The 25101-nt window shown below is 43.6% G+C and overlaps 1 long non-coding RNA gene and 1 pseudogene across 7 annotated transcripts; one reads left to right on the forward strand and one right to left on the reverse strand.

Annotated features, from left to right (window-relative positions):
- Window positions 1–544: 544 nt before the first annotated feature.
- Window positions 545–12009, reverse strand: LOC124674043. Of its 7 annotated transcripts, none has more exons than XR_006992919.1 (12): window positions 11815–12009; window positions 11575–11733; window positions 11200–11301; window positions 10811–11114; window positions 7885–7946; window positions 5714–6064; window positions 5055–5139; window positions 3785–3988; window positions 3599–3654; window positions 3170–3218; window positions 1274–2824; window positions 545–854 (listed from the first exon to the last, which is right to left on the reverse strand). It is a non-coding gene; the product is annotated as an uncharacterized LOC124674043 (long non-coding RNA). The 7 variants fall into 7 exon arrangements; XR_006992917.1 differs by having other exon boundaries at window positions 545–893; XR_006992922.1 differs by having other exon boundaries at window positions 2743–2824; window positions 11815–12007.
- Window positions 12010–17857: 5848 nt separating this feature from the next.
- LOC124672120 lies at window positions 17858–18917 on the forward strand (annotated as a pseudogene).
- Window positions 18918–25101: the final 6184 nt, after the last annotated feature.

A 25101-nucleotide genomic window follows, 5' to 3' on the forward strand; every position in this document is an offset into this window, starting at 1 on the left:
CAAACGTGCATCACATGAAAACTAGCTGACGGTAGTAATGAATGGATGATAATGAATACCTGATTATTTTTACATAAACAATGACGAAAAATGCACATCTGAACCCGAGATCATAGCAAACAATATCAAAAATTCTGATTTTTTTTACAACGAACATGATGATGTGTTCTAACTGCAAGTAATATTGTGGTGAGAAATGACAATAGTTCATTGTACAAATATTTCAGAATTTCTTGATTTTATTCGCTACTTTTTCTGCAGTTTTTATTGGAGCAGGAGCATGAGTTCGGGAGCAGAAAAACCTTGTCCAAACAATGAATTATAGAGAGGTTAATGAGCAAAAACTGTAGTTAATCAATTAGATATAAACGAGGGAGATCAGGATTTTCTTCAAAAAAAATAGGGTAACTAATTAATCAGCTAGAGGTTGATCAGCCTGACCTTTGATGTTTTTCGGACATCCAGAACACACAAGCAATATACATCGGAAAACACTGGAGTGCACACATGACAACTCATTTGACATTCAGTTGTACAATCAACCTCAACCAAAGGAATAATTAAACAAAAATAGTGCAATACCAAACAACAAACATCAATGAAAGTTGGGACGTACAACACAATCATGCGCTCTCAAATCTCAAAGCTCGGTTGCAACCATAAATATCGCAGAGATAAATAAGCTAGAAAGAAAGCTGCAGCTGCTTAGAGATTGTTCAACGACCAAGCCGTATATATGAAGATGTCCATTGTCCCACGAGTCTTCAAGCTGCCATCCGAGTAAGATGCACCAAGCTGCAGCTGCTACAGGTCACAGCTGCTACCCTGGCTGCCATCTAGTCCTCGTCGTCATCCTTGCACAAGAACCTATCTTGGTCAGTTCTAGAGCACATCTAGCAAGAATAAATAGATTTCAATGAGGGTTTTGACTAAACAACCCACACAACACAACCAGAGCATTACTCACTGGTTTTCTGTCCATTACAAAAAGGAAAAACAACAATAGCAAATAGCATGATGATTTAGGACATGGTGTTTTGGCTCTTAGGTTAATATGCACCCAGTATGTATGTAGTAAGGTTCTATGTAGCAGGCTGGCACTCTGGAATGCAGATGAAGATAGCTTCATATCTCAACTAAAAGACAAGCAGACCATCTCAAAGTTTGGAATTTCAATGAGCCTATCATTGGGATATTATAATGGAAAATGAGAAGTTTCCAAGGCACAATAATGCAAAATGCTGTAAATGCTATACCTGAATTCACAACTCACCTCATTATAGTAAAACTATAATCTAGACCACCAAGCATGATGAGCTCAACCGAAATAGTGCTGGTTGCTCGCTATGTATCTCACCATAACTGGTATTAGTGCAAAGAAGCATTCATTGCACTCCCACACGATTGATCCCAGACAACACAATAGGCAACCAGAAAAGTACCCAAACCCACAGGCTACTTGCTGCCTGGATCCAGGGACCAGAGCCACCTCTGCTGGCCACCTCCATTTCTCCGCCGAAATACAAAAACACAACTAAAGTAGGATTACTAAATCTAGAAAACAATTTACAATTCAGGCGGAAATCAAGGAGCAAATAGGCAACATATTCCTTCAAAGTTTACTAGATGCACTATGAAGAGCAAAATCAAGTATCTAGCCGATTGTACCAGTCTGTCAGGCTCACTTATGTGTGCCAGACCCATGTGTTCTCACATTCAGACACCATCTTAAATTATTTATTTGCTGCTCACATTCAGAGACAGTCTCTTCTAGATTTGTACTATTCAGACATGAACCCAGAACATGTACCTGGTATTTTCTTCATAAAATGTAGAGATGGCACACAAGAAATGCTCAAAGTCGATGTATCATTCCATACTACCTGGCATATTTTTTTAAGGGATCATAGATGTAACTATTTGCAAAATTAGTTTAACACAGAGAACTAGTTCTTGCCGTACACCATTATGTCTACAAGAAGTATAAAAAACTTCCGCAAGTTGCATAATTACATCTAACACTTGTCATCCGTAAACAAACTAATAGTTCAAATAGGACAGTATCAAATTCAAAGCATGCACACGACATCAAGAAAATAAGCACTGACAGAAGACACCTAAGCATGTACTTTTGCAATACTGCATACACAATTTGAACCTACTCTGGTTTCATTGTCAACTGACTTCACAACTAATTTGGATAACATGACGCTCATTATTCGGATAAACTATAGGGAGCAGGAACACAAAGTAATAACACAGTGAACAAGCAATTAGAAAGAAGTATCTTTCTAACACATCCAGCCCACTAAGCCCAAGGTGTTCCACATCCAACACACAAGCAATGTGAAAGCCAGCATAAGTAAGATCCTCATGACAAAGACACGACACTCTTCACCAATCCCCATCCACAAAAAAGACGACACTCTTCACCTGAGAGTTCATCTACTTCTCATGACGTTCACTGGGACATCATCTTCTTTATGATGGGACCCACCTTCGGGTTGGCTTAGTCCTAGGCCAAGTTGGCAGGGTAGCTCAGCACGGTAGGCAATTTGAAGCAAACTATAAATCAGCTCCCCCTAAAGAAAGTATATGTCGAGTAGAAAAATGTACACTACGCCTCGCCAATTTATTCATTCTACTTGACCAATTTTACTCCATCTATCCAGGAACTCCACTCACCCACAACAACATGTCACGTTAATCTGCATGAAAGGAAATATGTTGTTCCTTGTCTACCTGTAAGCGGGACCAAATGCTCCCAAGTCCTCAATACATGTCTAGCTGCTGCTCTGGCCGTCCAGTCGATGTGTATGTATATCTGACACATCAGAGGCATACCATAATTATTTCCGAGTAAGAAATAAGTTGAAAAATCATTCAAAATTCTATACTGAGAACATCACATATTACATTTCATTCATATTCATGAACAGCCAACACAAAGAATCAATCATGCCCACTAAATAGAAACTCGCCCTACTCCAATTGGCTAATGCCCCAAGAACAAAAATATATATCAGTGAAGGTAACTTGCAACTGCACCCTTGTCCACTTGGCCAAAGTCCAGGCATGTACCTCAACAGCAGATAAGGAAACAATTTGATAAATTTCACAACACAAATATTAAAGGTAGACACGAAATCATCCATTATGAGACCTATACCTTTCCAAGTGGTTCACAACGTGCATCAGACTATCAGTATCCAGTGCACCTGATAGAAGCAACACAATCATTCTAGTTACAGTGTGCCCAATTTACTGAAAATAATTTCTTCTATTAGCAACACCTATAGATTATTGTGCTGCATTAGTGGTTTGAGATGTATGATGCAACACAATCATTCTAGTTCATATGTTCACAACATTCAACTAAACTAATCCACACCTTCCTTGACTCGGCTCAAACTTGCACTTATATACCCCTTATGACCACTCTACTCTACATCTAGACTTTGCAAAGAGATCACACTACTCTTATGCATATCCATTCAGCACTTCTTGTCCAGCACCAAGACTTGACCAAAAAGGCTAACTATAGCAAGGAAGACTAGTATAAAGTAAACAAGGGAACTTTTTCGGTGTTAAACTGTACCATCCTGAAGAGCCGCCATAACCTCTTTGTCAAAAGGGCCGCCATGAGGTAAGGTCCTGTTTGACAAAGAAAGATGTCAGTTAGTTGTATAAACTATGTTTCTCCACTATGAATAGTGTGTTATAGGGAACCCACACAACAAAGGAAGATAGGCAGTGCAAATTACATTGAGGATGTCATCCTTACCGGTCCTCTTTCCTCAAGGGAAGCCTTTGAAAGATATACCTCCAGATGAGAGACTTGATTGCTCCTTCTTCTTGGACTTCTCATAAGCGCCGCCGAGGACAGCACTTGTGCTACTGGACAACACCGCTGTGGGACAGCACTTGATCATGGGAAGCTTCTCATCCAGCTCATGTCCAAACGTTTGGGCACCCTCGTCACCATCATCTGCACCAGAAAATCTTTCAACTCGATCAGATGGTTATTTAAGAAGAGATGCAAGTTAAAAAGAAAATCACAAATGTGCAAAGGAAACCAGTTCACTATTGCCCAACGCATACACAGGAGCATGATTCCTATGCAGGGACATACCACATAAATCTATACTTAAGCAGAGAATGATACTACCATAAGGAATACCTAAATTTCACCGGCACGATATTTATATATACACACAACGGTGTTAGCAACACTCAGATCATGCCAAGAGCTAGCAATAGAATCAATCAGTCCATAATCCTAAACATCCACCAAAGAATGACCAAATCCATATTCGATGTCGTCTCACAAGGAAATAAGTGGCTAAAAAACCAGACATGGCAAGCAGTGATACGAATGAAATTTCCATGATACAGGCTGACTTCTCAAATGTTGGTATTGTACAGATCAGTAGAGCTTGCAGACTTCTTCAATACCTCCCCTGAGACTTCCGAGATGAACAGGTCGTACGGTGAATACCACTTGAGATTCCAGCCACTATTATAGTTCGTACTTAGTTGGAAAGATAAAACATATGCCAAACAATACAAATACGAATTAATGAAAATTATTCATGTCAGAATAATCTTCATAGGTATTTGAGTTTCATCTATTATGGTAGTAAACAAATCTGAGAGCATTTTTTATGCATCTCGGTCTGAGTCCATCTCTACTCAATGTGTGTAGTCATCTACAATACATGAAAAGGCGCCAAAAAGAAGAAAATAAAGAACATGTGAGAGGGAGATGGCCCATATAATTCTGGGCATTGCAAGAGAGTGGCCAATAATAACAGAGCTCAAACTTCTAACCTCAACTATCCAAAAGTAATAATTCTAGGAGTTGATGCTTTTACATGCAATGGCAGAAGTTATCCATACCGGCTACTTATTTTATTTGTCCGGGGAGAGGAAGCGCACATGTATATGAAACCATGCATGTATGTATGATGCCAAAACCATGCAACTGATTTTGGACAAGATGCTTTGGATGAAACCATGTTATGATGCTAAATTGCAGATGATGATCAACTGACCTCGCTCCGGAACGCCTGCTGCACTGCCCGGATTGACCTTCTCGCATACAAGTCTACCAGTGAGGAGGCCGTGGAACACAATAAGCTGCATTGGCGGTAATTAAAAGGTTTGTGTTAGGCTCAATCAGACCAGAATTTCAACAAAACCTAGGTTATTTACCATTAAAAGGATGTTCATACTGATATGCAACCTCAACAGAACTGTAGTCAAAACAAGATTCCAATATTTCCAAAACGTGGTCTCAATGATTCCAAGACATGAAAAAGTAGCCTCCAATATTTCACAAACAAACATTGCTAGCTCATTGTATTACAACATTGCAAGATAGATCTAGAGAACGACATCAAATCAGGACAAAATACACAACTTTATATGCTTAAATTAAAATTCGACAGGGGCCTGTAATATCAACTGAAAACAAATCATGTCGGAACCCAAAAATCATATAGATCTATGCAGATGATACTACACAGTAATTCGAAATATGTAGAATAATATACCAAATCGTTGCCAATACAAAATATTAATCAAAAAACGTCACCACTGAGCCCTAAATAAGTAGATAATCGACTCTTCGGCCGGATCACACAAGCAACCGTTGTATGATCGAGGTACACATAGCATGTAGAGGAGAAATAAGAGGAACATGATGACTCACCTAGCGCATGGAGTCCTAGAAGAAAGCGGACGCTGCCATGGCTGCGACACAGTGAACTCGCCTCCATCACATGGCAGCAAGGAAAGTTGAAGTAGTCGAAACCATGGCTACCTCCTGGCCATCTCCATCTTTAATACTCCACTACCGCTACTGCATCAGGGCCACATCCATTTCTCCCCTTCATGAATGCCATGTTAATCCGCTCCTCCTTGTACTGCTCTAGCGACTACCACTGGTTGAAGAAGCTCGGCTCGTACGGTGCCACGGCAGGGCTTGCGTACTCGGCGCTCCACAATGACAGCACCATGGTGGCGCTTGATCTGTTCTTCTTACTTGGACAGAGGATAAATGCTGAAAAAATATAATGGTTATAAGAAAAAACAGAATACATAGTTTTGCTTACCACAACAGGATAAGTAAATAAACAATAATAACGATAAACAGTAATGGAACGAATGCGAGAAGAATATTTTCTAATCAGCTAACAGAGAAGTGCACAAACAACTACAACATTTCATGACAAAAGTACACATGAGCCATTCTCATCCAACTTGTAGTTTGCCTTGGCAAAACACAACATTTGCCAACCTCAGTAGGTACTTAACAGACCCAAATACTTCATTTCTGGCCCAAATTAACAAGCTAGGTCTATTTCTTTATAATATAAGTCCAACAGCAAGTAAAACAGTCGTATGGTGTGTTCAAAAGATGATTTAATGTTGAATTCGTCAATCTATTGGTAATTATTTCTGTGAATCATGTTTAACAACATAGATAGTAATCAATTTCCTCATGTTTTTTCACTTACATTTATCACATCTAGAACAACAGCCAGAATAAAAATCACCATTACCCTACATAATGCAGCATCGACTGATATAAAGTGGATAGAGAGCCTGATAGCATGATCAAAACTTTAACATATAGTAATGTTTTATGAAGCAGCCTGGCACTCTGAATGAAGCTGATAAACTAAAGACAGAATCATATTTGAACTAAAAGGATGTATATCATCAGACCATCTCAAAGTTTGGAATTTCATTTAGCATAATAGTAGTATATAATGCAAAAGCTTCTTCTGTTCTGTTCCTCTTCGGAGGCATGTGACAACAAACCTTCTACATATTCAAATAAATAAATGAGACGCAAAAGCTTTATGCGTTTTCTCGAGAGAAAAAAAACTATAAACTTGCCAAGGCAAGTTCTATTTATCTAGAATTCAGGGGTGAGAATCGAAACTAGTATCTATGAGTATTCTAAAAGCTAAACTTGTATTCAGAACTGACCCTATTCTAGTAAGACTAAAATCTAGATCACCACATACGATGAACTGAACTGAAAATGTGCTGATTGTTCATTATGTAACTCACCAGAACTGCTAGTGCAAAGCGGCACTTGTTTCACAGCAAGGACCACCTAAAACGGCACTGGAAACAAGCTGAATCACACAACAATCAAAGTTTCTATTCTTGGCTTTTAAAGGGTGGAAGACAGACTAACAAATGGCCTTGTAAACTGTCAAGTGTTTGATATTTGCACTCTGCAGCTTCACACGGATGATTTCCCAGTGGAGAAAAATGATAAGGAATACTAACTGAAAGTCAATGCACGATACTTATATAAACTGAAAGAAGATAAATAATAATGCTACCGACGCATTTCCACTTTCAGCTACTACGTACTAGCACCGATACAACAGTTACATGACAGTGACAATTCTTATCAGACTACCACTAATTTCTTTACTTTGTAGCAGTACTAATGATTTCGTTGAATGACCCTAAGAACTATCAGTAGGTAGATAAGACTGCCGGATTCCGCTATCAAGACCCTAGCTTGCATAAAAAAATTGGAACCTGTGACTATTTAACCTGTGCTCGAAACATGTGTTCTAGTAAAATAAGCACTATGGAATCCTGAAAATTAACCAAGAATAAGTATAAAACAAAATGTGGTAAATCACATATAAAAGCTCCTGTTGAGACTTGAGACCGGGAAGTCTAGAAAACTTTTGCTCCCAGCTAGGGCACACAAATTATTAACCAAGTAGTTCACAAAACCTCCACTTCCTAATTGAGGATGAATTCTCTACTAGCATAGACCATAGAAAAACATGTGGTTATTAGAAATAAGCCCAATACTAGGAGAGAAGGGAACAATCAGAAGCTCACCTACAACATTAAGACCAAGAGGAGGCCACCGCTGCCACTGGCAAAGATTTATCCCCGTATATCTGCAGACCCAACAAACAGCAAAGTCAGATAAAAAAAAGACAATGAAATGGTTAACCAGACATAGCAATACCAATGGCACACAGAGAATCTTGGGTGTAGTGATAATACAAAGAACAATATCAGATATATCGAATTGTTTAGTTACTGTCTGAGAATTAAGAAACTGATGAAACAAAGAACAAACATATAAACTTAATAAATGACCGAATACATATCCCATTTCATGGCATGATTGTTGTGTTAATAACAGTAAAGGTAAATAATTACAAAAAAATAGCAAAAAGTGCATTGCTAATTCCCAAATTAAAATTGCCAGACATGAGGTGAGTGAGGTGAATAACAGCATGCATTTGGACACTAATACTAGCAAAAACAGAGCAAGTACTATTGGATGTAGACAAGTGATCGAAGCCATCCGACAGAGCAACCACCACCAATTTAACTCGTATTAAAAAAAGTTGTACTATCAAAAAATGATAACCATTCAACAAACTTAAGCCTGAGAGGACTAAGTTGCTAAACACAAATATTAATTATTTCCAAGACAAGATTGCTTGCCAGTGTAGATTCACTCATAACCCAGCAAAACACTAGAAACAACCATGCATGGAATATGCAGTAGCATTAGAATTCACATTGATGCAATTTGCAGAAGCATTTTTCGAATTACATAAGATCAGATAGACATGAAAATAATTATAGTAGTACCAATGCACATTTCTAAACAAGAAATGTGCCTACAATATTCATTTCGAAGCCTGCCAGATATGGTACATAATAGAAGCATCTTTTCAGTAAATACGACATAAAGGAAGTGGATAGAAGCATGGCAGCAATCGATATGAGGGTAACCAAAGAAAAAGAAAATTGGGGTCAAGCTCCTGAATGGCGGTGCCCAGTTGCAAAGGAATATCATCCAAATGGATAGAAATATAGTTGTAATTTAGCACATATCAGAGGTGAAAAAGGGAAATCTTCTGAAGCGCTAAGAATACCAGGTTAATTTTTGTGATGGGTTTAAGGAGGCTGAACAATAAACAGATAACATTGTGACGAAACTTGTGAGGATGTAACATACAATACTGACAAAAAAAACATGTGTGATTGATGTCCAGATGTTACACAAACTACACATGTATCATTTCTTGGACAGAACCAACACGCAATGAATCTAGCTTATTTTGCACATCACGTCGAATCGTAGAACAAACCTGAAAAATTACACCTCTGGTTCTACACTTTACGCAAATGGAAACCAAACAAATTATTCAGGCCCAAACCGAGGAAAAATCCGATGTTAAACAAGAAAAGGGAATAAAATCTATTTAGCAGCAGAATTTTTCTGTTTTACACTTTACATGATCCCAGCAACATGTACATACAAATTCCGACGAACATCTGCGTTCGGAACCAGTGGAACAGTAATACGAACAAAGCCCCCCGTTTGTACCCCGATTTGGTGGCTAACAATGCAAACAAGATAGATAATCTAATTAGCATTTGTCCCAAAGATATCTGATCCATACTCAATTACTTGCATATGCATGTATAACAAGAACTAATCTGCAGAATTCAGACATCGGTTTTTTCTTCTTCTGGTTCACCTCTTGGCCTAGTATAAGATTATGTTTGGTAGTCCATGTTCTCCTATACATAGTTGGACATATCAGCCAACACCGAGAGAAGATACACATTCTGGGGGGAAAACAACTATCCAAAAGATAGAACCGTGAGTAAAAATGTAAATACATCAACTAGTAGTTCAGTTTACTGAAATTACTTGAGCACAACCAATGATATGTAAGAACTAATATACATAGAGGACAGCAATCACTATATACACAGGCAGCAATAAGTACTAAGTACGCCGGTCAAAAGCATTCAACAACAACAACGTAGAAACAAGAAAAAATAAACATGCCATAACCATGAGTGCTAGTGCCCTTGTGATAAAATTGCTAACAAGGTTTACAAGCTTGAGCTTGTTGTCATGCAGCAGCTCCCGGGAGACCTTCTCCAACAAATAACAAGTAGTACATAAGAGAAAATCCCTATCTTGCAGATATAAAATGGATGCTCGCTTCCGATATACAACTGCTAGCTAGGTTGAACCATACTGGTTCTTGAATCAACAACAGGATTACAATTGATAAATGCTTGAGAGTAGTCTCTATACTTAGGTACAAGGAATTCGTTGCACCTGACTGGATGCTCTCGCAACATAGCTTCAACAAAAGCAGTTAAATGCAATTAGTACCTGAAAACTAATCAACTTGAGGTTATGCTGTAGAGGACCAAATTAGAAGAATATTAGGGCCTCAACCAGTTCCATGTTTAATAAATACTCAGGTTTTAATCCGATCGTTCATAAAAGGTCATTTTGATTTGTGTGCTTATATGAACATTGGGTGGATGTACAAGTAGAACGAGCTAATTAAATCGGACCATACCGTACGTAGTCTGAAATGTAGCATATGTTATACACATGCATGGCCATTTACCAAACATATGTAGTTGTACTTAAGCACCACAAACTCAGGTTACAACTAGGTCTCGACACCCTTGAATGCTGCTATGTTAAACACAGCACGGACAACGGCGGATATGATACATACATGGAATCAGTCAGGTTTCAGCTCTCCTCATCGATGGCATGATAGATGCATGCAAAGATGAGAAGCAAAGTCACCAAATCAATTTCATCGTCTCATGATATATTCTTATTAGGTGGTACAACCGTACAACTAAAGACCAAATTAATCTGACCCAAATTTAGCACAACACAAAGATCACATACAACAACAGCATCCTAGCATCAACGACCCAACAAAAGTAGTCAACAAGAAAAATGGGTGGTGGCTACCTTCTTGTACTGTGGTGGTCTTGCTCTCGGTGGAGCATAACCGGAATTGAGGGGGTTGCTGCGACGTGCTGGTGGAGGGCCTGGAAGGCGACTCTTGGTCCGCGTCAGCGACCCGTGTTGTCGGCAGTAAGTCCTTGCAGGCCTCGAGCCCTAGAGCGAGAAGCCGATGGGAGCCGGTGGCTTTGCAGCTGGGCGTTCATGGACTGAAGCGCCTAGGTGGACGCCTACTTGCTTCCATTTCCGTGTCACCGTAGGTTAGGGCTGGCAGCAGGCTGAAGATCAAGATTACCACATCGATCCCCATCTGAAGAAACAAAAAACAGAAAATCTTGAATCAGCGAAGCCAGAGGTAGGCGGCGGTGGGGAACAGATAGAGAAAGAAACCAGACCTAGAGTTTATTCTGAATCGGGAGAAGTGCCCGCGCTTGGCCGGCCAGGATCGAAACAACAACGTCGAGGCTGGAAGCCTCGCCCTTGCCCGTGACAGAGCTCTACAAAAATCACAAAGATTTCACGCGACTAAACAAAGAACTCCCTTGCAGATTATACTGAAAATAAAAGAGCACACAATGAGCTTTCTGTCTGTACGTGCAAGCCAAACCTAAAATTAAACTTCTAACTCACTTACTTCTCGGATAAACAAGTAGATAGGGACGGCAAATCCAAATATATCTGCAATTAATCCTAATAAACTCCATATTTTGGCTGGTTGACGGGACTGTTTGAAGTGGGGGAATACAACATATATTCTCGAAAGAAATTACCTTTCACGGGGCTGGACAACGAGGTCGAGACTGGACTGGATGGCCTACTCGTCTTGTGCGCCCACTCCCGGCTCCCCACTCCGGACGGCGACGTGAGCAGCTCCTCATGACCAACCTGTTTTCAACCATCCTCCCTGTGGCCGTCCTCCTCTACCTTGTCTGAATCAAAGCGCAAGTGGGTGTTCCCGGGCGTGAGCAGAACGGCGAAGACGCATAGGATTAAGGAGGAGGAAAACAGACTGCCCGATGAGAAGTCGATGTGTCCGGTGGCCTGGGACGGCTAGGAGGGGCGGCGCTTGATTCCGCGGACGAGAAGAAGACGGCCGCAGACGGTTAGTCGTCCGGCGAGGCCCAGCCGGTGCCGTTCCGGCAGAGCCGCGTCGTCCTCGATGCGTTGCCTGAAGAGGAGCAGCTGGGGTTTCGGGGGACCGCGGATGGTGGCGTGGGGAAGCGGCGTTGGGGAGGGCGGCGAGGCTGCGGCGGCCGGGCGAGCGCGGGCTATGGAGGAAGAATGGGGATACATGGGAGCTAGGAGGCGGTCGATTCCTGTGTGTTCTACTGATGCATTGACTTCCTCGCCTTAATTAATGGTGATGATAATGGAATCGAAGCGTTGGTTGTGTTGCAGCCAAGTGCATGGTTCAGTACTCAGTAGTACGTACTTGTTCATGTATACTCACAAGTCACGATGGCACTGGCACATAGTGCTCCCTTCCTTTTAGTATCGCAAATTTATCTAGGTTTAGATGTATCTACAATTCTACATATATTTTACTGTACACATTTATGTCTACAAAGGTTGCGACACTTATTTTAGAATGGAGGTAGTATATCCTAGTTCGATAGCTTAGCATTAGTCTTGTTTTCTATGCCAACAATAGTTATCGATTTTTTTTTGAACACTAAGCGGCATCTGAAGGAATAGAAGCTGCATTAAGAAGCTGCAGGTACACAATTACATGGAGACCCTCATTTGTTAGTTTTGTAAGACTTCACAATTGGTTCAGTTTGATTACAAGAACTTCGAATTACTGGTTTTTTTGCGTTCACCAACTTTCCCCGAAAGAAAGGGGGGAGTCTAAGGCAGGTCGACCTATCGACTACTTATGACGGTTGTGGCTTCTATTGTCTTCAAAAACCTAATATTTGAAGATAAAGCCTCTAACTTTATTTAAAAAAAAAGACCCTAGCACAAGGAAAAACTAAGAAATTGGGTACCTGGGCTCCTTCTCCGCGCTCACCGGCGACCTCAAGGCGCATGCCGCGCCAAGGTCCGACAGGAAGGTGCTCGAGGTTTTCTCTTTGCTAACCCAAAACCAATTTCGCTGGCCATCTCGACGCCTCCGGGGATGAACCACTTGGGGACGAAGCGACGACAAGATCCGATGCTTGGTAGACAAGAAAGGCATCCAGATGGAGGTTGAACTCCTGGAAGAGAGCCCCTAGTTGGCCATAGGATGTAGGGGCAAGGCAAAGACGTCAGCATCAGTCCCCCTGGTGGTGAGCTTTCCAGAGAGTGCTCTCGAAGATTGTCGCAGTCTCCACGACTGCCTGCTCCGTAGATCTGCAAAGGACAGCAGCAGGCTGGTGCTCATCTCCTTGACCACCACCTCGGTGGCCTGAAAAAGAAGTAAACGGATCTCGCCACCTCGATCTGGAGGGATCCAATCGAGCTTTATTGGGTTGGGGGGGCGGGATTTAGATGCGGTGCCGCCGCCCGCCTCTGTCTCCTTCCACTCGAGCACCATGAGCAGCCGCACCACCACCAACCACCACCAAAAGCAGCTCAAAATCTCGAATAGCTCGGCGACGAAATCCCCATTGGCATCTCGCCAATCTCCACATGTGTAAAACCTAGATCTAAACTTACTCTACTGCTACTGCTCTACAGAGGAGACCAGCCACCTCTCCCCCGCCGTCTCCAGCCGACAGAGCCACCAAAGAGGTGAGGAAGAGAAGCACGGGACTATACAGAGGAGGCTAGCCTCCTCTCCTATGCTATCTCTGGCCGACAGAGCCGCCGAATCGGAGAGGGAGAGGATCATTGGACGACTGAGGTCGACTAGTCTTATTTTAGACCTGGCTACTTCTTGATGGATCAGGAACCTTTTTTTTTTTCCTCTTGACGCGGTTCAGTACAATAGTACTACGTACGTGTATATATGTGTCGACTATAGACATATACTACCCAGCGGTCGATTGCTCAAAGTTAGTAACACGATCACGACTGGTAGTAGCTTAGATTGGCCAGCTAGCCAGCTCTACGTACTGGTATACCATCATTTCCCTTTTCTTTTCGGGCGCGCAACTACCTAGAGTACTCCCTATTTATTTTCCATGCACGACGAAACTAAGCTTATAGCTAGCTAGCTCATAATTTGAACTTTGGATACATGCATACTGATCGACCCAATTTTAATACTACTACCTTCCCTTACAAAATAATTTTAGAAGTTTTATCTAGATACATATGCATTTTAACGTGTATATATGTCTGTATCAAAAAAGAATTGCGACATTCATTTTAAAACGAAGGGAGTATTATACCTATGTAGCATGCATGCATGTTACTATATAGCTAGTATCTAGGAAAAGCTACCATGCATGTCTACGTGAACATTTTTTTCTTGGGGTGCATATTATAGCAACATCAAGAAAAAAATTGTTATAGCTATGTACGATCCAATGTTATATCTAGCTACATATCATTGTGACACGATTGTTGATGAGTGGCGCTCGTGGTTACAGTATAGCTTAGGCTTTTGAGAGACATTTAGATAGTGTTTTTACGGCAGTTTCTACCTGGTGATCCGTGATGGTGGTTGTTGTAAACGAAACATTTTTGTCTCATTTCGAGCTTCATACAAAACGCGTAGATCTCCGAATGGTTTTTATATCTAGCTACATGTACTACATAATCCCTCAGGAACACTCACCCCAAGTGTTTTTTTTTTTGCTCGACAATCGGTAACGAGCTAAAAGGCAAAGTACACATTTCCTGTGCACCACCTTAGCTTGCCCTAATGGGAGCTTCGCCCTTGTGCACCACCATTTCCTTTTTTTCCATGTGCAACTAGCCAGTTTTTTTCTTCTATGCACGACGAAATCAAGCTTAGGTTGCCATGGTTTGGGTCTAAGATATAGATTTAGGATTTAGACCTAGGGTTTAGTGTGTAATGATCTATAGGATATAGAAACATAAGAAGATAAAAATTAGTTCAACTTCTTACAAGAGTTGGGTGGCCAGCCTCGAAGTGGGAGTTTCGGGTTGTAATTCTAAAATCTTTATGCGGATAGTTCCGTCAGTGAAGCAAATGCCACTTCAAAGCAGTGGCTAAATATGAAGCAAGTGTTACTTGAAAGTTTTGTATTAGATTTTCCTATTTACATTAACCTTATATACCCATATTTGGACCATGTGCAAAGGGAGAAGGGAGCCCGACCCTTGTTCGCACGAATTTCATGAGATAATTTGTTCTATGGGCCCTGCGGTCTCTACCCCTAGCTTTTCAACTGATTCCATGTGACTTAATTTTGTGTGTGCACGCGCGCGCATGTGTGTGTCCTGTTTGTAAAGTAGATTCCACGATCAAAGTTGTGTATAAAGTTTTTTTTATCTTTTCTATCTAGTAGGAGCGTTTACCGGATCCAATCCATTATAAACGTGTATCGGAGGCTGTGTTAGTTGAGTAGATATGTGTAGCAGTGCCATCTCATTTGGTATTACTCACTATGTAATCTAGGGTTGGCAACTAATGAGTGTTTGAGATACTCTTGTAAATTTCACTTGACTAGTACGTAGTTGATTTTTCTAGATTGAAAAATCCTGAAGTTTTGAGGGAAGAATCGAAGGTAGGTCGGCATTTTTGTTGTCCGATAATATGTGGTGTGGATAACTGTGAAATAGGAGCCGATCGATGGAAATATTGAATTCTCGAAAATTAATTCCCGCTCACGTCGCTTGATGCGCGCATGCACGCGGCAGATGGCTTCAGAAATTGGTTTGGTTCAGTCAGGAAAGGTACAGAAGAAATATGTGTTACGCGGGCTGATGACAAAGAGAGGGTTTGGGTCAGGCGTGACCAAAACAATGTTTGGATTAATTCTAGGTCCGTTCGCATCCCGCGTGGGAGTCCGATCCAAGTTGGGAATCGAATCGATCGACCTGATTAATTACCTAGTACACTACGGAGTACTCCACTAATCGCATGGCCCACCAAAAAGAAAAAAAGAAGCAGCGCGCACGGCGGCGCGTGTTTTGCGGATCGATAAATTGGAGACTCGATCGTGTAGTGCAATGCAGCAGAGTGGAACGTGTACAAAGAAACGACCGAACGAACGAGTGCCTTGTTTGGCACGCAGGTTCCCCGCCGCCGCCTTCAATTAATTAAGCCACGAGTGGGTGGTGTCGGATACCGGAGTGGATGTCCACTCGAAGGAGGAGGAGGAGGAGAAGGAGAGGATGATCGTCGACGGCCCGGCGCCGTTTTTCCTCTCCTCCGCCTTCCTCACCGCCTTCTCGGTCCTCTCCGTCTTCCTCGTCGCCGACGCCGCCCGGCACTGCTCGCGGTCCGCCTTCTTCTTCGCCGCCGTTGTCGCCTTCTCCTCCTCCTTCTGCGCGTAGAACGCCTCCATCACGGCGACATCCTCCGGGAATTGCCGCGCCCACTCGAGGCGGAGGTGCTCGTCGCGCTCCGCGATGACGAGCCGCTCGCGCTGGCGCCGCTGCTGCTCGCGTGTGATGGCCGGCGACGGCGGCGTGAGCGCCTCCGCCTGCTCTCGCGTCCACACATCGTCGAAGTTCATTGTGCGGCGGGAGCGGCCGAGGCGCCAGGCGACGGCATCGTAGGCGTGCGCCGTGTCGAACGTGGCGAGGCGGATGCGCTCCTCGTCGGAGCAGATCTCGGCGTCGAAGCGACCGCTTGGCCGTGCGCGAACGCCGCGGTAGCAGGAGGCGGAGCGACGGCGCGGAGGCATCGTGTCGTCGGAGGCGGAGCGACACGCGGGCGGCTGAAGTTTCCGGACAGTTGGCGCGCGCGCGCGTGGCGTTTGTAGCGCTCGCGGCAGCCAAAGCGGCAAATTTCCCGCGCGGGATAACGCAAAAGCGCGAGCGCTGTAAAGTTTATAGCGAGTCTATTTTTCGCGCGTCCGCCAAATTGGTGGTTGTTTTAGCGTGCGCGTCTTTTGCAGCGTGTGTTGGAGATGCTATAAGAGAGGATTTGGGTCAGGCGCGCGTGACAAAAAAAATGACAAGGTTAATTTGGATTATTTCTTGGTTCGTTCGCGTACGTGGGAATTAAACTCCCAGATCGAGTATATATTAATTGAGGTTTCCGCGCGCCCGTTTGAGATGAATGGATGTAGCAATGCAAACAAAAACATGTGGAAGTTGAACGAGATGAGAATTAGTAGTAAGAAAGAAAAGAAAAGGAATTGCACTACGTAGCTGCACCATTTAATTGGGCACGCTTAATTAGGTACAGTACGTAGTACTCCAATCCAGCTTTGTAGTCCGATGCAGGTTGGGGGAATCGAATCGATCGACATGATGATTAATTACCTGCTCCATTAATCGCATGGCGTCCAAAAGGAAAACGAAGGAAAGAAGCGCGCGTTTTACGGATCGATTAATTGGAGACTCGATGGTGTACAATACTACTGTAGTACTACAATGCAGCAGAGTTGATCGTGTACAAAGAAACGACCGAACGAGTGCCTTGGTTGGCATGCCGGTTCCCCGCCGCCGCCGGCAATTAATTAAGCCACTAGAATCAGAATTGATACTAGCGCCGCCGGCTTATGGAGAGAGAGAAAGAAAAAAAAGAATTTTGGTTTGCTGGTCGATCGGCCGGAGCAACGTGACGTGACATGACAATACTTGTGCAGTCGTCCCGAGATGAATGAGCGGAGCGCGGAGAGAGAGAGAGCGCCGCAAAAAAAAAAAAGAGAGAAACAGAAAAAACGTGATCATCGAGCGTTCCGTGTGCTAGTCTCACGCGCGCATGCATGAAGCGAGCGTGGCCCCCGCCTCAGACGGAGTGGATGACGGCATCGACGCTGGCCCACGTGAGCAATACGAGACGGACCACGACGCCTAGGCCGACACGCACAAGCCGCTGTTCGGGCGGTTCATTCCGTGCAGAGGCACTGCCTGTATCTCTTCCAACCAAACTGGACCGTACAGCGTAGTTTTTCCACGGTGGAGAATTCAGTCGATGACGCTTCTACGAGGGAGCTAGGTGCCGCCGGCGGTTGTTATCCTGATCAAAGGTTCGCAAGTCTAATGAGCATCGGCGACTGTGTCAACCAGAACGAGCTCAAGCAGCTACTGGAAAAGAAAGCTGCCCCCGTCTGCTACGTCTGGTGTGATCCCTCCCCCTGTATGCATATAACCCAGGGGATCTCCGTGACGGTGAATGTCAACAAGATGATCAAAGCTGGTTGCAAAGTGAAGATTCTGATGGCAGATTGGCTTGCTCGGCTGGACCCGGAGAACACCGGCGGCAGGTTTGGCGGCCATCTAACAGATGAGATGAAGAAACTTGGCTCGTACAACCTCGAGGTCTGGAAAGCGGCCGGCATGGATCTTGACAGGGTAGAGCCCGTCAGGCTGTCAGACGGAATAAGTCGCTGCGCATATGCATACTGGCCACTTACGATGGATATTGCAAGAACAAGCGAGCTGGGTGGAATAAAAAGGTTTCTCCGTTTCCACGAGTCGTCCAAACATACAAAGGGCTACGGGAGCATCGATCGGTACGCGCTGAGAGACTTTAACGCCGCGCGCCGAGATACTTTCTCCCTGCCTGCAGAGCGCTGGGATGCTCCTGTTTCCCGAGGCGGACTTGTGGCTGCTGAGCCTGGATCAGCGCGGGGCACACATGTTAGCTAGAGAGTACTGCGATGCCCGGGGGAAGCAGGGCAATACACGGCCGGTTGCTCTGTTCAACAATGTGCTTCCTAACTTACTAGAAATGCCTGAGATGGAGATGTGCGGCGATCCGAGATGGGCCGTCTTCATGGAAGATAGCGAGCATGCCATCGGTAGGGCAATGAGGAAAGCTTTCTGCCCTCCGGGATCTGTACAAGGCAACCCGTGCTTGGAGTACATCCAGCATATAATCCTACCTCGGTTCGGAAAGTTTGAGGTGGTTCGGGGGGATGAGGACGGTGGCAACAAGACGTTTGTGAGCATGGAAGAGTTTGCTGCCGATTATAAAAGTGGCGCTCTGCATCCTCCTGACGTGAAGCAGGCCCTTGAGAGGGCACTAAACATGATGTTGCAGCCCGTTCGAGATCACTTCAGAAACAAGGCTGAAGCAAAGATGCAAGATATAGAGTGAGATCCAAAGGAGGTGCTACCTCTGGTTCAAATTAGTTGTTGCATGTTCATTGAATCTAGCTAGACAGATTTAGGCAGCAACATTTTACCTAAATTTGCGATAATTAGTTTGGATCGGAGGAAGTCGATTCATGAGATGATGCACGAGTTCGTAATTCCGAGTCAAGAGATTATTGCGGAATTCTATAATTAAGTAGATCATGTAATCCCATTAAAAAGGAATTAGATTCTCGGGGAAATTTTGGAAAAAAAATATAAATAGACTATTGAGTATTTTGGATTATTTGATTTTCAACACCGCCAAGGCCTGATCTGTCGAATGTTTTAGCATGCAAGTTAACTCATGTACTATATGCCAAAATTTATTGTATTTCTATCATGTATTTCTTGTTTATGGGCAAACAGGCTCACCTAACCAATGCACCGTACGTTATTGCTTTTGGATGGTCCATGTTGATTTTTATTCCTAGACTAGAGGCAACGATCTGAGTCTTTTGGGGAGTGAGGAAGTCTATCTAAATGTTACTATTTTAGACTAGATAGTGTTAGCACTTTTTTTTGAACTGTTATTAGCACTCTTTTTGATATGTAGCTTGCCACACACTAAAACATGCCGTGACAGGAAGACGTAGCTGAGGAGGCACCTAGAACATGGACAAACCGGTAGGAGACAGATGAAAGGCACTCAGGAGCTATACTCGGGAGCTAGAGGAACACAAGGTCTATTGTATCAACACCCAGATTTTTAAATCCAGATGCCTATTATGCCGTACATCGCAATCCCAGGAATATTGTTTTTGCGAGACATAATAGATTGATATCACAACACATCATTCATTACATACCATAATCGTCTTACAAATAGAGGATCACATGATCCAGTCTTACAACATAGTGGATCTAGAGATCCAATTACAAAACACATAGCGGAAGCGAAGTAGCGGTTGCGGTCCATCTGTTCCACAGGCAACTGTTGACGTCAGGAGTGATCCTAGTTATCGTAGACGTCCTGCTGTCCATCATTCTGGTACTGGTTCTCCTCTTCATAGTCTGGCCATTTGAATAGCCAGGGATAAAGCCATGAGTACTTTAAAGTACCCGCAAACTAATACTAATGTAATTACTATCAACTATGGTAAGGGGGTGCTAAGCTCTAGGTTTATTTGCATAAAGCCAATTTTATTTCATAAGCACTTTAGTAGTAAAAGACTCTTCATTTGCCTAACTTAACTCCAGTGGGAACATTAGTGTCATTCCCACAACCCTGTTTGATCAATTCAAATTCATCTTTCAAGTTCAAGTCACAAGTCACCCTTCACATGTCACATTTTTGAAATTGGTCTGATGACGGAACAGTATGGCATTTCCAATTGTCCATAACCGTGGACACGGCTATTCGAATAGTTTTACACTCTGCAGAGGTCGCACACTTTTGCCACAACATTTGCAATAATCCGTCAGGTTAATCGGCCTCGATTTATCACACTCCGTGTGCGGACTACCAACCATAACCTTTCACTTACATACCCTAGTATAGGCACCTCTCCCCATGAGCTTGGCCTCCCAGTGATAACCAACCGTCATCATGGGAACCGCACAGGGCTTGGGTAGGACATTCACCTCATTTCACGTCATTTCACATCATTTCACATTTCAAGGGAGGCAGCCTCGGCATAACCCCTATGACGCTTGTTCAGAGGGAACCCATACTAAAGCACATAAATTTCCAGTTAAGCCCTTACCCATGTTGGGTATTGTGGGGGTACTTTCAAATCGGAATGGTATCGCATCCGAATCCAACCATCAGTTTTTGTAAAGTTCACCAAGTCATTCACAAGTCATATTCACCTTCAAATTCTTTCAATAGAATGACTCATCATTCCAAGGTTTTCAAAGGCATTGGTTTTCACATGTTCCCAGCTAGAGTAGTCATTTTTAGTTTAGCACTAGCAACTAGTCATGAGGGGTACTAATTAACTTGTAGCTCTCTAGGCTAAGTGTGATGCTCTTGTGCTACTCCATATTTAGACTAAGTAAATCATGAATCAAAACTAAATATTTGATCAACCAAAGTCAAACTTGTAAGGTAAAAACTTGGGTAGGGATCAACAAACATAAAGTAATATGTGATGGTGCCTTGCTCTAGTAGAGCTTTGCACTTGGGTAACTAGCAAGAGTATAGCTTGCCTTGGTTGGGGAAGTGGTCAAAGTTCTCTTCTTCCTCTTTAAAGTAGACCTCCTCTTCTTGGTAGTCTCCGGTACTAGCATCTATAAACGAATACGAGGATAACAATCACCAATCAATACTTAAGGGGACTACTTAGCCTTAATGGCTCATTCAAGATGATCTATGATCATCACAAACATCCATACTAGGGTTTTACTTCTATTTACTTTGAAAAATAATTTCCTCTCATTGATATATTTATTAGGGTTTCTATTTATTATCCTTGAGAAATAATTTCCCCTCATTGAATCTTGTTAAGATTTAATCTCCTCAAATAATAAGGTATGAGTACATGTTGACCAAGGTCAACACTTCATATTTATCATTTGGGGAAAATGATTTAAATGAGATACTTCATCTCATGCAATTTAAATATTACTATGGAACAAATTAATATCACTAAGTAATTAAATATGAGGTGCTATAAATTAAGGTTATTACTTCATATTGGATTACTTAGGACATTGGCTTAATGAGAGAGTACCTCTCATACTATTTAAATAATTAAATTTGGATAATTTAAATGGACTAGAAATGGCTACATAGCCATTATTTTGTTCTAGCCCATGATCATATGAAACAACCATATCATATTTTTACATAAACAATTAGAGTATTTGAAATGTGAATTATGAGAATTTTAATCACCTCAAAATTCATCATGGTTGATTTTTAATAATTATTTGAAGTTTGAAAACCTACTGCCTTGTTATTTTTATCACATAAATTCTACAAAGAATCTAGGGTTGAGACCAGTGGGGTTTGATAGATAATTTCACAAGCTTTCCAAATATATAAATTTCATCAAATTTGGCTCAGTGGATTTGAAGTTATTTAATTTCTATCACAGCACCAGTATTGAATTTCACTGAAACCATTTAATTCGAATTGTTTGAATTCAAAAGAATGGGCTTGCGCGGGAAAGCTTAACGGGCCAGCCCAGCTATGCGCACATTGCACGCGGGCCAACTGACAGCGAGGGACCCACGCGTCAGTGCGTTTAAACAGCGAAGAGGTATGGGTGAATGAGGGGCGTAGGATTAGATCGACTGACGTGGGTATTACCCTTCGGGTAACCGATATTGCCCTATCATGTACGGCTCAAATGGAGACCCATGAAGATACCCGATGGCAAGGTGGGCCACTAGGACGGTGCTGGAGAAGATTCCTTGAAGAACAAGACGAAGAGGAGCCGAACAAGGAAAGTTTAGTGTTAGCTCTCTTGTAAACCTAGTCGTACTCGGGCATATCTCTTGAGACCTGGCCTCCTATATAAAGGCCAGGAGAGGGGCTGCCGAGGGGGACAATCAATCTTAGCAACTTTAGCCACCAGAAGTCTAGAGCTAGGTCGTCGTAGTACTTAGCCTCTCGACGAGATCACAGCCGAAACCTTCGACACCCCATTGTAACCCAATATTTTCATAATCAAGATCAGACAGGCAGGACGTAAGGGTTTTACCTCATGGAGGGCCCCGAACCTGGGTAAATCGCTCTCCCCGCTTGTCTGTTAACCGATGTCTCATGTCAGCCTACAGGATTCCATCAACCCTAAGCCCCAATCGGAGGGCATTGCCGATGAGCACCCTCGACAATTGGCGCCGTCTGTGGGAAATCTGTCAGCACAAGGCAGGTCATCGGCAGTACCAGTCACATCGCGGCGTTCGTGTTAGAGTCACCAACACCGTCGGATCCGAAAAATTCAGTTCGTTGCGGGTCCTTCGAGTTCGTGCCGCATACTGAGGCGTCGCGTCCGATCTCCGCAGAATCACGCGGCAACATGGATACTATTTTCGGTGGTGTTCACTTCACCATCGATTCCAGAGGGTTTCTTCGCGTCCCTAGTTCAAACGCATCAAGCCTAAGAACTTCGGTTCCAGAAGATATCACGCTAGCGGCAGCTTCGGCAGTCCTATTCAAGAGTTCAGGAGAAGGAAGCCGAGGTAGCCTCGGCGCCGTAGAGGAGCAAAGGAAACGACGAAGGGACTCACGTCGTGAAGATGAAGAACAAATCGCAACTCGCCCCCAGCAGGACGAACGAGGATGCCGCAACACACAATCAACCAGGAATCGTTTTCGCACGACTTGCCTATCAACCACGGAACAACTTGAAGCACCGTGCTATCTGCACTCGTACATCGATCCAAAGGACGGCCTTGAAAAATCCAGTCACTTGCTTAGAAATTGTAGGCAGTTCCTTGAGACTCGGCAGTTCTGCGACGATCTTAGGGCAGAGGCCACAACAAGAGTTCACACAATGGAGAGAAGGGCGGCATCCTACAACTACCCGCCAGAACCATATATACCAGAGCCATACGCACCAGCAGGAGGAGAAAAGTATGCGCCAGCCGAGGTGTTTCCACAGTCTCGCGGACAGGTCAACATGATCCATGAAACCAACTTTTCGAAGAGAGAAGTTAAGAAGTTTTCGTGGGAAGTAAAGTATGCAGAAGTGGCCATGGTCGACATGCCCGAGTATATTGACTGGTCAGATCAAAGTATAACTTTTGGCAAAGAAGATCACCCGAAGGCCGTCCCAAGGCCCGGCCACGCGGCCCTAGCCCTTGAGGCACAGATTGGGGGATACAATATGAGCAAAGTGTTCATGGACGGAGGAAGCGGCCTGAATCTATTGTTCACCAGCACGATGAAAGAAATGGGCCTAACAGTCGACATGCTAAGGGAGTCCGACACAGGATTCCATGGCATCATACCGACTCGACCCGCTTATTCCCTTGGCAAGATATCACTGGACGTAGTTTTTTGGCACACCCAGCAACTTCAGGAAGGAGAAAATCGAGTTAGAAGTGGTCGATTGGGAGTCCCAGTACCACGCCATCCTCGGCAGACCTGCATTCGCCAAATTCATGGCGGTACCCCACTACGCGTACCTAAAACTGAAGATGCCAGGCAACAACGGGACAACAATAACCATACATGGAAGCTTCTCCCGCTCGGATAGCTGTGATAGGGATTTCCAGAAGATTGCCTCAAGGATTGGGGCTAAGGAAGAACTTAATGCAGTCGATGCTATCACAGACCACACGAAGCCACCGGCTGACAACCGAAACGTAAGATCCGATTGGTTCGTTGTCGCGAAGGAAGCAAAGAAGCTGCAGGTGCATCCCTCTGACCCGAAGAAGACGGTCAATATTTCGGCAGACCTCACTGACGCATAGGAAGGCGCGCTCATCGAGTTCCTCCGTGAGTGCTGGGAAATATTTGCATGGGAACCATCCGACATGCCAGGTATTCCCAGGGAACTTGCTGAGCACGCCCTCAATGTTGACCCGAAGGCCAAACCAGTACAGCAGTCCATGCGCCGGTTTTCAGAACCGAAGAGAAAAGCGATCGGTGAGGAAGTTAGTCGGCTCCGCAAGGCCGGATTCATTCGGGAGCTCAAGGAAGCCGAGTGGGTGGCCAATCCAGTCATGGTACCGAAGAAAGACACAACTGCTCTTCGCATGTGTATCGATTACACAAGCCTCAACAAGCATTGCCCCAAGGATCATTTCCCTCTACCTCGCATCGACCAGATAGTCGACTCCACAGCGGGGTGTGATCGTCTCTCCTTTCTCGATGCATACTCCGGCTACAACTAGATCAAGCTCAAGGAGGAAGACCAAGAGTTGACTGCGTTCATCACTCCGCACGACGTTTTTTGCTACAACGTCATGACCTTCGGGTTGAAAAACGCGGGAGCAACCTATCAGCGGTGTATGCAAGCTTGTCTTGGAGAACAGATTGGAAGGAATATCGAAGTCTACATTGATGATATCGTGGTGAAAACAAAGCACGCCGCCACTCTCATCGACGATTTGCGGGAAACCTTCGACAACCTCGACAAGTATAAAATCAAGCTGAATCCAAAGAAATGTTTCTTCGGGGTGCCGGGAGGACAAGTACTCGGATACTTCATTTCAGCCAAAGGGATAGAGGCTAATCCCTTAAAGATCAAAGC

The sequence above is a fragment of the Lolium rigidum genome, chromosome 7, assembly GCF_022539505.1.
Source record: "Lolium rigidum isolate FL_2022 chromosome 7, APGP_CSIRO_Lrig_0.1, whole genome shotgun sequence".
NCBI classification, from domain to species: Eukaryota; Viridiplantae; Streptophyta; class Magnoliopsida; order Poales; family Poaceae; genus Lolium; species Lolium rigidum.